The sequence below is a fragment of the Nannospalax galili genome, unplaced genomic scaffold, assembly GCF_000622305.1.
Source record: "Nannospalax galili isolate Female #2095 unplaced genomic scaffold, S.galili_v1.0 scaffold114, whole genome shotgun sequence".
Taxonomy (NCBI): Eukaryota; Metazoa; Chordata; class Mammalia; order Rodentia; family Spalacidae; genus Nannospalax; species Nannospalax galili.
In genome coordinates, this window is record NW_008336930.1 from 823,699 (window position 1) to 837,455 (window position 13,757).

Genomic DNA, 13,757 nt, shown 5'->3' on the forward strand with positions numbered 1-13,757 from the left:
GGGTCCCACCTCTCTTGAGCTCCTTCTTTCCCTTTATCCCCTAGGTTCCTTGTATACCCTTCCCTACCCCCTTCCTTTAAGCTAATGCAATTTTTTTTTTGTCTTTTTGAAGCAGGTCTCCCTGTAGCCCCAGCTGTCCTGGAACTCACTATGTAGAGCAGGTCGGCCTTGAACTCACAGAGATCTGCCTGCCTCCGCATCCCAAGTGCTCGGACTGCAGGTATGTGCCAACACGCCCAGCTAAACTAACCAAAATTTTATCCATATCTAACTTATTAAGGCCTGTTTCCTACTGTTCTTCTCTTTCAGGTTCTTTCTTTTCCTTTACCTCTCTGATTTCTTTCCATTATCCTGGTTCTTGTAGTTATGTCTGGATATATACTCACTTATCAGAGTCTGGTTCTAGGATTTACATATGAGGGAGAACATATGTCGATTTTTTAATTTTTTTTTCTGTGTTACTTAACTTAATATAACAGTTTCTAGTTCCATCCATTTACCTCCAAATTTCACAATTTCATCTTTCTTTACTGCTAGTAAAATGCCATCATATAAATGAACCACATTTTCATTATCCACTCATCAATTGACAGACACTTAGGTTGCTTTCATCTCTTAGCTAATTGTGAAAAGAGCAGCAACAAAGATGGATGTACAAGTCTCTCTGCAATAAGATGAGTTCAAGGAGTGATATAACTGCGTCAAATGGTAGGTTCATTTGTAGTTTTTTAAGAGTTCTCCACACTGCTTTCCATAGGGGTTGAACAAGTTTACAGCCCCACCAGCAGTGGATGAGTGTTCCTCTTTCCCCACATCCTCTCCAACATTTGCTATCATTTGTTCTCTTGATCTTAACCCCAGTATGACTGTGGTACGATGAAATCTTAAGTGGTTTTAATTTGCATTTCCCTAATTATTGGATGTTGAACATATTTTAAGATGCTTCATAGCCATCTTTACTTCATCTTTCGTGAACTTTCTGTTTAGCTCCTTATCCCATCTTTTAATTGGGTTACTTCTTGTCTTGATTCTCTGTTTCTTGAGTTTGTTATATAGTCTGGATATTAAACTTCTGTCAGATGTGTCATTGGTCAAGATTTTCTCCCACTCTCTGGGTTTTCTGTTCACTTTCCTTGTTCCTTTGATGTACAGAAGCTTTTTAGTTTAATGAGGTCCCATTTGTTAATTCTTTCCCTTGTTTCCTAAGCAATTGATGTCCAGTTTAGAAAATCCTTTCATACACCTATATCTTGTAGGTGTTTGCCAATGTTTTCTTCTAACAGTTTCACAGTTCCAGGCTTTACATTGATGTCTTTGATCCATTTGGAATTGACTTTTGTGCAAGGTGAAAGATAGGGGTTTAGCTCTTCTACAGGTGGAGATCCAGTTTTGCCAGCACCATTTGCTGAACATGCTGTCTTTCCTCAAGTGAATATTCTTGGCCCCTTTGTCAAATATCAGGTGCCTGAAATTGCATTTACTGATATTTGGGTCTTCAGTTTTGTTTCATTGGTCTATAGGTCTATTTCTGTGCCAGTACCATGTTGTTTTTATGACTATAGCTCTTTAATGTGTCTTAAAATCTGGTGTAGTAATCCCTGGCATTGCTCTAAGTTCTCAGGGTTGCTTTGGATACCCAAGGTCTTTTGTGCTTCCATATGAATCTTGTGATTTCTTAAATTTTTCATAATCTTTGCTTGAGTGGTCTAGTTCGTCCACTTTATCTTCCATTCTTGATACTCTGTTTTCCATTTCATTCATCCTATTGGTGAGGCTTTCTCCTGTCATTTCTAATTGGCTCACTGAATGTGTCACTTCCTTCTTCATTTCAGCCTGAAATATTCTTCAATATTTCTATCTCTTTTCTGAATTCATTCAGAAGATTATCCCTACCTTCCTTCAGTTCGTTGATTTCTTTGTGTGTTCTTTAAATTCACTGAATTCTTTTATCGTGTTTATAATTGTCTTTTGAGCTCCATGTCTTGCATTATCTCTAGGGGGTTCTCATTGTACTCCTCTAGAGGAGTACTGGTATTTGGTGGGGATATATATTTCGTTTTTTCATGTTCTTATTTTCCTCTGTTACTTTGACATGTGGATTTCTTTTGTAATTTCTGGTTCTTGTGAGAGACTCACGCCTTCCTTTCTCGAGTTTACATCTGCTTCTTTTTGTAAACTTTATGTGCCTTTGTGGCTTACTTGTTGGGCATGAAAAGCTGGTTGCTCTAAGCTTCAGGTTCTCTCTTTTGATTTTAATTCAAGTGTCCAAATTGTTTTCATCTTGCTGCTCAGGAGTTTCCAAAGAGGCTGATGTTGGATGAGGATCAGGTGCTCTCAGACTTTCTCCTAAGGTCCGGATCCCTCCAGGAAAGATGTTGGCTCCAGGAAGCTGATGGCTGTGATGCCTCACAATGCAAAGGGAGGTGAGGGTAAGAAGAGGCCTGAAGGCTCCTGGGGACAATAGGTAGGAAATGGGTTGGTTTGAATGTAAAGGATCAGGAAGCAGTGGGGATTCCAGGCTAAGTGGTCAGTCCAGTGGTCTGGGGTGCCAAAACAAGAAGGCTTCCTTTTGTAAACTTCATGTGTCTTTGTGGTTTACTTTTTGGGCATGAAAAGCTGGTTCCTCTAAGCTTCTGGTTCTCTCTTTTGATTTTATATTGGAGTGGCCAGATTGCTTTTGTCTTCAGGAGTTCCCACAGAGGCCCAAGTCAGATGAGGTTCAGATGCTCTCAGGCTTTCTCCTAAGGTCTGGATCCCTCCAGGAAAGATTTTGGCCTCAGGAATTTGGCATTTGTATCAGCCTGGGAACAGGGCCCAGGAAAGATGCTGGTCTAGAGCAGCTGGTAGACGTGCCACCTAGAGATATGAAGGGAGATGGGGTGGGAAGAGGACCCAAGGTCTCCTGGGGACTGTACTGAGGAACTGGGTTGGTCTAGATGCAAAGGATTAGGAAGCAGAAAGGTCAGCATTGGCATCCAGGAAAGAGGCTGTGGGTTGTGCAGCCCAGGGAAGCAGAGGGAGGTGAGGGCAGGGCCAGGCCCAGAGGGCTCCTGGTGATCCCAGAAGGAACTGGGTTGGTCTGGGTGCAAAGGATTAGGAAGCAGTGGTGGTTCCCCCGTGTCTGGGTGCCAAGACAAGGAATGGGTCAGGACCCAAGCTAGGAGGAAAGATGGGAAGGTGAATGAGGCTAGGGGCGGCAAGGTGTGGAGGGTACCCTCGACCTACCCCAGAGAGAGGCCTGTGGGTTGTGCAGGCCCAGGGGAGCAGAGCTCATTTTCCCATTTTTATGATGGGTTACTGTCTTGGACTCTCTTGAGCCACCCTGGCCAAGAACTCAAAGGAAGGTATCTCCTATCTGGCATTGTAACTTGTTATGTGGCCTTTAGTGATACATATGGACTCCTAATGAATTATACTGATCCTTTTATCTTTGGATATACTTTTCTTTTGGGAGTTTAAGACCATACAGTTGGCCCAGATTGACCAATTTATTTTTACTCTTAAGGTCGTTTGAGGATCTGTTCCTCAGGGGTCACATGGGCTTGGGAGGAGTCCCTGGCTCCTTTCTTTAACCAGTTCCATCTATGTGAAGTCAAAGGTCATGCTCAAACATGACTGGCTTCACTTGGAATCATGGAGGAAGACCCTTCTCTTTGTAGACTCGACACTGGTTCAGGTCCATCTGGTGGGGTCTCCATGGCCTCCTTGATCAAGAGGACAAGTGTTTCAGCACAGTTACAGAATATTTTGAGAGATGCTCATAGTGCCCTGGAGCTTGGTTGACCATGGAAGGCAAGGAGCAAAAACTGTCCTTTAAGTCCCTCTGACCAGATTAGTATAGGCCTCAAAGTATGGCGGTTAAACATCCAAGAAGGTTAGTTCCACTGATACTTTTAATTACCATGTGGTATGTAGATAAAGTTTGGGTGAAAAAAACAGATGTTCTCAGATAAACCTTGACTAGACATACATTATGTTCCTTGAGCTAGTTGTATGTATAATTTGTCAGTAGGTTGTTGGACTAATATGGTTCCCTCTGGTTTTCTAAAACTAGCTAGGCATTATTTATCTCATTGTCTAACCCTTCCACCATGGTTTCCCCATTTTTTCCATTTCTCCCTTAAGAATACCCTTCTCATATGGTGTCTCCTCTCTTGAGTGCCTTCTTGCTTGTAGTTCTTAGCTATAACTGTACATTGGAGCATCACAACTCATTGGATAGTACCTGGGTCACCCTTTTGTTCTGCCCCTCCCCCTATTGCTGTCAGAACATTCTTCTCTTGCCCCTGGATAAAACCCTTGTAGCCTCACCCTCTACTTTCTGTAATGCTTAGGCAATGGTAATACTATCAATAACATCAAAATAGCTCACCTCATGTAATGTCAAAACTTAGGACTTGGTATAAATTAGAACTAGCCTTCCTCTTAGGGCTGAGTTGCAGACAGTAGCTGCACATTTAGAGTATTTTGGCTTCTTGTCTTACTTAGTACACCAAATTAGCTGATTTCAGTTACCACAGTGTTTTTCAAGGGACAAGAAGGAAAGGGAGCAGCAGGTTTTGATCAGTCACTCTTTTAGTGACTGGGCATCATGGAAGTGTGGGCTTGCTGGAGTTGTGGGATGTCATTTTCTAACACTGGGCCTTTTAGGGGTCCTTTAGAATCCCTGAGTCCTAGGGATGATCCTTCAATTGCTTTAAAGATGTCGGGATGTACATGCCTGCCTGGCTTCCTCCTTTCTCAGCTCTCAGAAGTGCAGAGCCCCACTGATTTCCTGTGTCAGGCCTCCTCATGTCTTTTTTACTCAGGACGTGTGACATCCACAACCACAGGCTCTCACCTGTATATATCTGGAAGTGTCATGTCTTCCATTTCTCCACAAATTACAATCCTCTGTTCTGCCTCACCTCACTCTTATTGTGTGGTTTGAGACCATCTTGCCCTTACTGTTTTGCCACCCAGACTAGTTCTCTTCAAAGATGCCCTTTCTAAGACCTTCTCCCAATAGCCCTTGCATCTCTGATGGAAGTGAGCCTCAAGAACCACACAGATGGGTTTTTAGTGTCTCCTTGAGGATTTCTTTTATTTTTTAAATTTATTTTTTTGTGTATGAGAGTTTTGCCAGAATGCATGTAAGGGCATCATATGCATGCTGTACCTGTGGAGGCCAGAAGAGGTAGTCAGAGTTCCTGAAACAGGAGTTACAGCTATAGCTGCCATGTGGGTGCTGGGAACTGAACCTGGGTCCTCTGCAAGGGCAGCCACTGCTCTTCTGAACCATCTCTCCATTCCCTCCTGGGAAGATTTTCATCTTCCTTTAAGTTTTGGTTTGGTGTCTGTGTGATTTTGTTGTCTGTTACAAACCTATATTACATTCAGAATCTTTCACAGAAATAGTACAGTTGTGTCTGTGGGTTAGTGTGCCTCTTCAATGTGTTAGTGCTTTCAGGGCAAAGATGCACTAAGTTCTCTTATCTGTGTGTGTGTGTCTGACACAGTGTAGCTACTGAACGCATACAGGCTTTCTTACCAAGATCCCTTTTCATCTTCCAGGGTTGGCAAGGAAGGAATACAGAGGCCTGACTCAGTGTTCACATGGAGCGCCACTGTGCATGTCCTGGCTGAGAACTCCTCTCCACTCTCAATTTTGTTAGCATATTTTGATCTATGTATTAAACAGGAAGTGTCTATTGTCTTTTTAAAAATGTTTCTTGCCACATTTTCTACCACTGTGAACACTAATTTAATACTTTTTTTAAAACAAATTTGTGATGTTACAAAATTTTTATGGCAGAAGACTGGGAGATATTCTCAAGCAGTAAAGTCCAGAGTTTCCTAAAAACTTCTGAATAGCTATGGGAAACTATTAAAAAATGACATATAATTAAAAGTATTTAAATTCTATAAACAAATGTATGACATACATTTATAAAGAAGACCAAAACAAAGTTTAATCTATGAATTACTGTTTTCTCATTTTTAAAGCAAATTTTAGGAGACTATGAACATAGCTAGTTTGAGAAATTGTAAACCAAATCTCAGTGTATCAAGCTGAACTAGTGTAATAAAAAATTAACCAAGAATATATGTTACATTTGTTTTTAAAATATTTTATTTACTACATTTATTTTATGTGTATGGTGTATTTTGTACATATATGTAAGTTACCCATGGCATACAGTGCTCAAGGATATCAGAAGAGGCCATTGGATCCCTGGAACTGGAGGTATGGATGGTTGTTAGCTACCCTGTGGGTGCTGTGAACTGAACCTCGGTCATCTGCAAGAGCAGCCAGTGCTCTCAACTCTGAGTCATCTTCCCAGTCCCTATATGTTATATTTGCATTGGCGTTTTATTTCAAAATTTCATCATGGTTGGAACAATCAATGTATTTACAGTGTAAGAATATTTATTTTTATAGAAAAATTTATACTGAAGAACAATTAGCCTTGTGGCTTCTTGCCTCACTTAGCAAACTGGAGTAGCTGATTCTAGCAATCTAGTATTTTTCAAAGGAAGAGAAGAAACAGGAGCAGCAGGTTTTAATCAGTCCTTCCTATTTTAGTGACTGGGCATCATGGAAGTTTGGGCTTGCAGGAGGTATGGAATGTCATTTTTTTTTTTTTTTTTTTTTGTCACTGGTTGATTGTTACCACCAGTATTGCTTTCACTAGGTTTTAGGTGTCCTTCCCGGAGTAATTTGTACATATTTAAATGTATATGGATATGTATTTTTGTTTCTCTACAAAATGGTAATGATATACTTAGCTCATGCAGTTTTTGCAATGAGGTAGGTCTTTAAATATTTTTGACTGAATCTGAAATACAGTTGATGCATGGTTTTAAATTCATGCCTAGTGTGGAGAGAGTAGGTTATAATTCATGTGCTTAAAATCAAGCAGCAAAGTCATTGCAAACAGTCCTGCTATCTGCTTGGAACAGAGGAACTGAAACTTAATGCACTGTCGCTCCTTTGTCTTGTTTCAATGGCCAGCAATATAAATTCATATACTAAGCAAATATGTGAAATATTGGGTTATGGTCTAGTTTTCTAATGATCTTGTTTCAAGAGTCCTCCACTTGATGCCTCTTGTTTGAACAAATGTTGAAAGCACATATTTTCTTCTCTCTTTGTCTCTCTTGAGCAAGTTTATTAGCCCATCTCTGTCCTTGTTTCCTTCTCTGAAAAAATGAAGGTGACAATTGAATAATCACCATGGATTGCTGGGAAGATGGAGTGCATTAGTTCATGAAAAACTGTTAGAACCGTGCCTGGCACACGGCACTCCATGGAAATTGGTGATTATTACATTGCCTTTCAGTTTCCTTCCCAGGACTGTGAAAATTGCCTTTGCAGAAAAATACTTCTATCATATGCTACTAAGCTCTTTTTGCATTCTAAGTAAGTGCTGACATAGGAAAGGTATGGTCTTCCTCCTCATCATGGGAGGATGTTGGGAATACTTCCTCAATGGGTAACTGAAGCAAAAAGCCAAGCAACATTTATAATTAAGGAAATCGGTCTGTTGTACTCCTGATTGGGAAATTTTCAAGGGAAAGAATGTATCACGGAATTCATCATTTCATTTCTGTTCCTTCATTAAATGTAGTTAGACCCCCAACTCTAAGCCCCTTATTTGTGCCAAACTTCTTTCAAGGAAAAGAGGACATTTTTCAGTTCCAAATTGGGAGTGGGGCATGATTTGGCCATCTTGGCGACATATTAGTGCTATTCTTTCAGGGGATGAAGATTCACTTTGGGACTCTTGAGACTTCATTGAAAGATAGATTTACACTAACCAGAAGTCATGTCCTGAAGCATGCTCCTATGGTCTTGGTCATATGTCAAGTGGAAATCATCCACCTTGTTGGAGCAGCACGCCCTGGAAATGGCCAGCTAAGTTTGAGGACTGAAGCAAAATAGCAACATTGAAATAAAACCTCCTTGCATTTCACATAGGAGGTCTTGTCATTGTGGCTTTTATTTTGAAGCAGGTCTTAGATTGGCATGAGTTGATAGCTGTCTTCTCCCTGCACCTTCACTTGAAAGAAACTAGTGGAACCAATTGAAAAATAGATTTGTAGTTTTCCCTCTGACATTGCATCATTGATAATGTCTTGCCAAAGAAGATCTCTTTAAATTGAAGACAAAATGAAAAAGGCTCTGAAATAAACTCATGGCAGTTCAATATTCTGGCAATAAACATATTTTGAATGGACCCATCTATTACAGTGTTACACACAGAGAGAACACTGGTTATCTTTGCTACTTTTTGTGTATGCTGATTGCTAGAAGACCAGAGGTAAAAACTAAGAGGATGTTAGCAATGACATGACTCACTGCATGTTAAAACAATTTGTAATTTAACTTCATTGTGGCATCTTTCAATAGTAGCCTCCTCAGTAATGTTTGTTATTTTTCTTTACATTAAATTAAAAAAATATTCACCTCTATTTTATGAGTATGAGTGCTTTGCCTGCATATAGGTAAGTGCACCAGTCTGTGAAATGCCCACAGGAACCAAGGGATCGTGAAATCCCTTGGAATTGTCATTCCTGATGGTTGTTAGCTACAATGTGGTGGATGGGAATGGAACCTCGGTCCTCTGCAAGAGCGCCAGGTGTTCCCAACCATTGCGCTATCTCATCAGTTCCTTGTTTGTTTTTTTAAACAGGAATTTCTTTTAATAATAATTTACATAATTTAGTCTTATTCCAATTTTATAAAGTTTACAGTAATTTTTGTTTTAGATCTTCTTTCATAGTTTCTATTAATTTATAGGTGAAAAAGAGAAATGAATCTCTGAATATGGAGAAACATGTATACATAAATGCACACATTGATGCCCACCTAAAATAAAGTCAGTATGATAAATTCTGTAAACAAAAGTTAGCCAAGATGCATTTGTATGGAGGCAAGAAAGCCTATAGATTTGGCTGGTGTTGACGAACCAATTCTGAACTATGAAGGTGATAGATCACACTTTTTGCAGATACAGTCTAGTATATGAAAGAAGCTATAGTTTTAAAAATAACTATCATCCACAGTGTTGAGACTGACAACAAACAGGTCAGACCATGGAGGCTGAACTGCTGAAGTATCTACCAGGGCAGGAGATGATTTTCAGGTGGCATTTGTCTTAGTTCCAGTCTATGATGCTATAAACATAGAACTACTGGTATCAAAGATCACATCAAATGGGGCACATTATGATTTCCTTCTCCTCGCTGAACATTTCCAAACTGCAGGGATTGAATGCAGTGGTAAGGAACCTTGGACACAGAGCCTAGAGTTTATATGTGCTTACCAACAAGACTGGTCTTAGCAGGAAGGAGGCAGACAGTATGCAGAATGGGTAAAGTCCATTTCTGGGGTATGTGCAGATTGCACATGAAACAATGAATAATGATGGTGGTGGTTATAAATCAAAGCTAAGTGAGTAAAGCAGGCCTGCTTTTCATTCAGGCATGACTTTTATTTTCATTGATTTTATTTTATGTGTATGTGTATTTTGCCTGTGAGTATGTAACTGTACCATGTTGTATAATGCCTGTGGAGTCCAGAAGGGGTGTTGGTTCCCCTGGAACTGGAGTTACAAATGGTTGTTAGCTGCAATGTGGATGCTGGAAACTGAACCCAGGTTCTCTGCATGAGCACCCAGTGCTCTTAACCACTGAGACGTTCCTTCAGCTTTCACTGTTTTTTTTTTTTTTTTGTCTCTTTGAAGAAAGTGAAGTCATTGATAATTGATTCTGATGACACTGTGCATGAGTACCATAAGTATTAACTAATATGCTTTCCAGAAGATCCTCAGTACAGTTGTCATAGGAATCAGTCTTTCACAGATTAATAGTGACATATTTTACTATAACAAATGCCTTAAGCTTATTCAAAGTTGTGTGAGTGTGTGTGTGTATGCATGTGTGTACATATATGTAAGGGGGGAGAGCAAGAGAGAGACAGACAGACAGAGAGACAGAGAGACAGTGAAACAAAGAGATGGGAGTTGAGGATAGCAAATATTCATGGATTTGAACTTGAAATATCAAAGTTGGAGGTGACGTTTTGTGAATGTGAGAGCTGCTGATGGAAGTGATTCTTTTGCACAAAATTGCTCTTGATTTTTTTCTTTGTGAATGAACATATTAGATATTTGTTACTGTGATTAAAAAAGAAGCCATGTTATCCCCACTCCCAAAGTTTCCTCATATAGAGGCTGAACTCAGAGCATTTGCTAAGACAGCGTTCAGAGTTGTCTGTGCACATCTGAAATGGTAAATACATATCAATATTTCATGATCTTCTTCTTAGCAGCAGTTTTGTAACGTGTATGACAAAAGCCACAATGGTTTCTGCTTCCTTTAAGCTCAGCCAGGAACAACTATTTTGAACATCTTTGTTTGAGTCCAAAGTCCAGCATTTTTTAGCCAAGCTGACAATAAGAATTACATCTGTCAAAATGTACTAAATGTTGGGACTATTTAAAGACTGCCATGGACAACGTGTTGTGAGTACATCAAGCTTCAGTGCTCTGATGTAAATATCTATTAGCATGGAAAATTTTACAGGGTATCTCATTTTCTTTTTCCCTTCAATTTAAAGCATTCTTATGAATAGTAGAATATTCTTATTGTAGCAGATGACATATTTATTTGTATTTTTCTTGCCTCAGTATTTTCTTTTGTATTTATTTGAGCTTTGTGATTTCAGAGGTAGGAAGAGCTATGATATATCCCTCCTTTCCATGACAATATGTGGCAGTTCTGCAAAGTCAAGATGTGATTCATATTAATTGCCTTCAGTATTTATAGTCAATGCCCAACTTTAACAACGATGTCTGTCATAAGGAACTCAATTAAAAATAGTCTTCCAGAATGACATAAAGCTTCAAACTCCATATAGTACATATGTGTCTATACTAGGGACATTAAAGAATATAGATATTAATCTGTCTTTCCTCTTATTAATAGATTTTGTATAATGCATAGTTTTTGATTACTGTGAATTTGTACACAAGAGTAAAATTGAAATGTTGAAAACTCTTCTTAAAAAATATTTATTATTTTTATCTTATGTATATGCATGTATTGTCTGCATGTAGGTGAGTGCACCTGTGTTGTGCAATGCCCATGAAGGACAGAAGAGGCTGTTGAATTCCCTGGAACTGGAGCTATGGACAGTTGCTAGCTGCCATGTGGGTGCTGGGATTTGAACCCGGGTCTTCTGCAAGAACAATCAGTGCTCTTAACCGTTGAGCAATCTCTCCTGCCCCCCAAACTCTATTTTTAACATTTGAAGATAAGAATAGCTCATAACATTTATACTTTGAGTGTTTGTTGAAAATTTAAATATAATGTTCCCTGATAAACTACAGCCTTTATACTAAGACTGCGATTTTCAGCTGGGCCTGTGTTTCATACGTCTGTCAACTCACTACCTACCCTCTCAACACAGGCACTTAAATTATATCTCAGTACTATTCTTTCTGTTCCTGCAGTAAATTATGAACCCTAAAACCACAGGGCCACTGTGCATTCTATACTCTTGTGCCTAGAAACGATTGCCCAAACATTTAACCAGCAGTAGGGCAATTACCAGATATGCTATTGTGATTTTCATTCTAATAATTTTCTCTTATCTTGGTTTTAAGCATTCATAACAATTTATATTTCTATATAGTATGAGAATGCAAACCCCCACATGTGTTCTGTATGACTCAGAGCAAAGTTTCAATAACTTGTATTATTCTTTACATTGGTGGTGGTGGTGGTGGTTATGATGATGTTGATGTTGATGATGATGATGATGATGCAGTGTTATTGCAGGATTCTTTGCTAGAGTTTTCAGTTGGTTATCCCCCACAAACCACTGACTACCAATTCCTTTAAAGTCTGTTACTCACTGTTACTAAACTTTCTAGGTTTGATTTAGTATATAAACTAGATAAGGTAACATTCTTCAGGGAGGAAGTAATCAGTTCAGTCCCCATGCTCCTGGAGCCTTCCAATGGTTAAATCTTACCCATTGTTCCTGTACTTTGTTGTAGGTTTTCATTGTTGTCTATCAGGCTTCCCGTGGACTTGCACGGTCAGTGGTATTATATTTTATTTAAAGGGAAAATATTCTTATTTTCCTGTTTTGACCTATCAGTCTATGCATGTATATGTTTATGGCTGCCTTCTCTTGATTTTTGGACCAGAGTCTCTTTGCATGAATGCTGAGCAGGAAATTATGATTCATATATTTAATGTAAGTCAAATTATTCTAGTTATCATTTAAATTAGTAATTGAAAATAACTGGAGATATAAGATGGATTACTGATCGAAAGAAAGGATGTCTAGATAGCTGTGAATCTTTGGTGCAAGAGGGGAATATCAATCACTGGATGGTCTTGAGCAATATGATGATTGGCTGTGGTAAATTTGACTCCTTCTTTTGTATACTTAAAGTGCCTGGTACCTCTAATGCACTGAAAACTGATCCTATTGAAAATAGCATTCTAAAGTCAGTTTCATATACAGTGTAGTACATACACACTTCCCTTCTATGTCCACCATATGCATTTCTTTCTCAGGCCTTGTGTTGACAAGAGGTTAAAAGCAATGAGTAACAATCCTCTGGTGCAGCTCCTTATAACCACAATGGGGTGGATATGTAAATACCTTCTGTCCTTTTTCCTTTGGTAAGGATGACTTTTGGATGCCATTGTGGCACGTCTTCTTCATCGGCTGGATTCCCAGGATCCTCTAAATTTGTTACTCAGTAGCTGGTGGTGGGTTCTGCCATTTCTGGATTGTTTTGAATTTTACTTTCCAAGTAGACAACTAGCTCTTGAGTTCATTTTGTGGTGTTTTATTAAGAATATCCAAACCAGGACATCTGAGACATCTGTAATTTGTATTAATGAGTGTAGTCAGAAGGAGGTTTAAGATCACATGATTGTCCAGTTTTCCAAACTGGAGTTCTGGGAATCATTGTTCTCAGTTGCATTTCTGCCTGAGCAAGATTCCCAGATACACACAAGATTAGTATTTGCAACTCCTGGTATCTTGGTTACAATTCCATCTATTCCCATCGAAGACCTTTTACTAGATTGTGAGTAGATATTACTATAGGAATAACTGGCTTAATAGATCAGGTACACACAGAGAGTTGTAGTATTTCCTGTCTTGAAATTATTAATATTTAGGACACAATATCTAATTAGTTATGCTGCATGTCTCAACTGATTGCTGAGAGTCACTATACAAAGGGCTTTGTTTTACTATTTCAGGGAAAACTGAAACAGCTCATCCAGGGACAGCAAAATCATGTAATTGTACACCGCTTTGGTCAAGTGGCAGACTTTAAAGTCATTAGTATTCCTGTGTGGAACCAGCTGAATTTCTGTTGTTTGGAGAGAGTTATCTGATACTAGATGTGGGTATCTCACTTATGTAATCACTAACCAGGCATCTTAACCAGTTTAAAGAACTCAGAATGACACAGGACTTTCACATAATTACTTCTCCACAAACGAAATTTCATTTCGGAAGATTCAAGGAAGCCAAAATATGGGTTCATTTGCAAGGTTCTCAGACTGAATAATTTGTGCAATTAGCATTTGTCTTATGTTCTATGTGATGTATGTAACAGGGAAGTTTCTGAGTTGTCTTTGACAAAAAAGGTTTAAGATGGATATTGATATTACTATGTATTAGTTTTTATGCCTTATTAAGAATTCAGACATTAGGAAACCCTTACTTCAATATATCT

General features: G+C 39.0%; 1 protein-coding gene across 8 annotated transcripts in view; it reads left to right on the forward strand.

The window, feature by feature from the left end:
* Cntn3 (contactin 3) overlaps nucleotides 1-13,757 on the forward strand; it is a 471,390-nt gene that overhangs the window by 102,073 nt on the left and 355,560 nt on the right. The gene's annotated exons all lie outside the window — the stretch shown is intronic.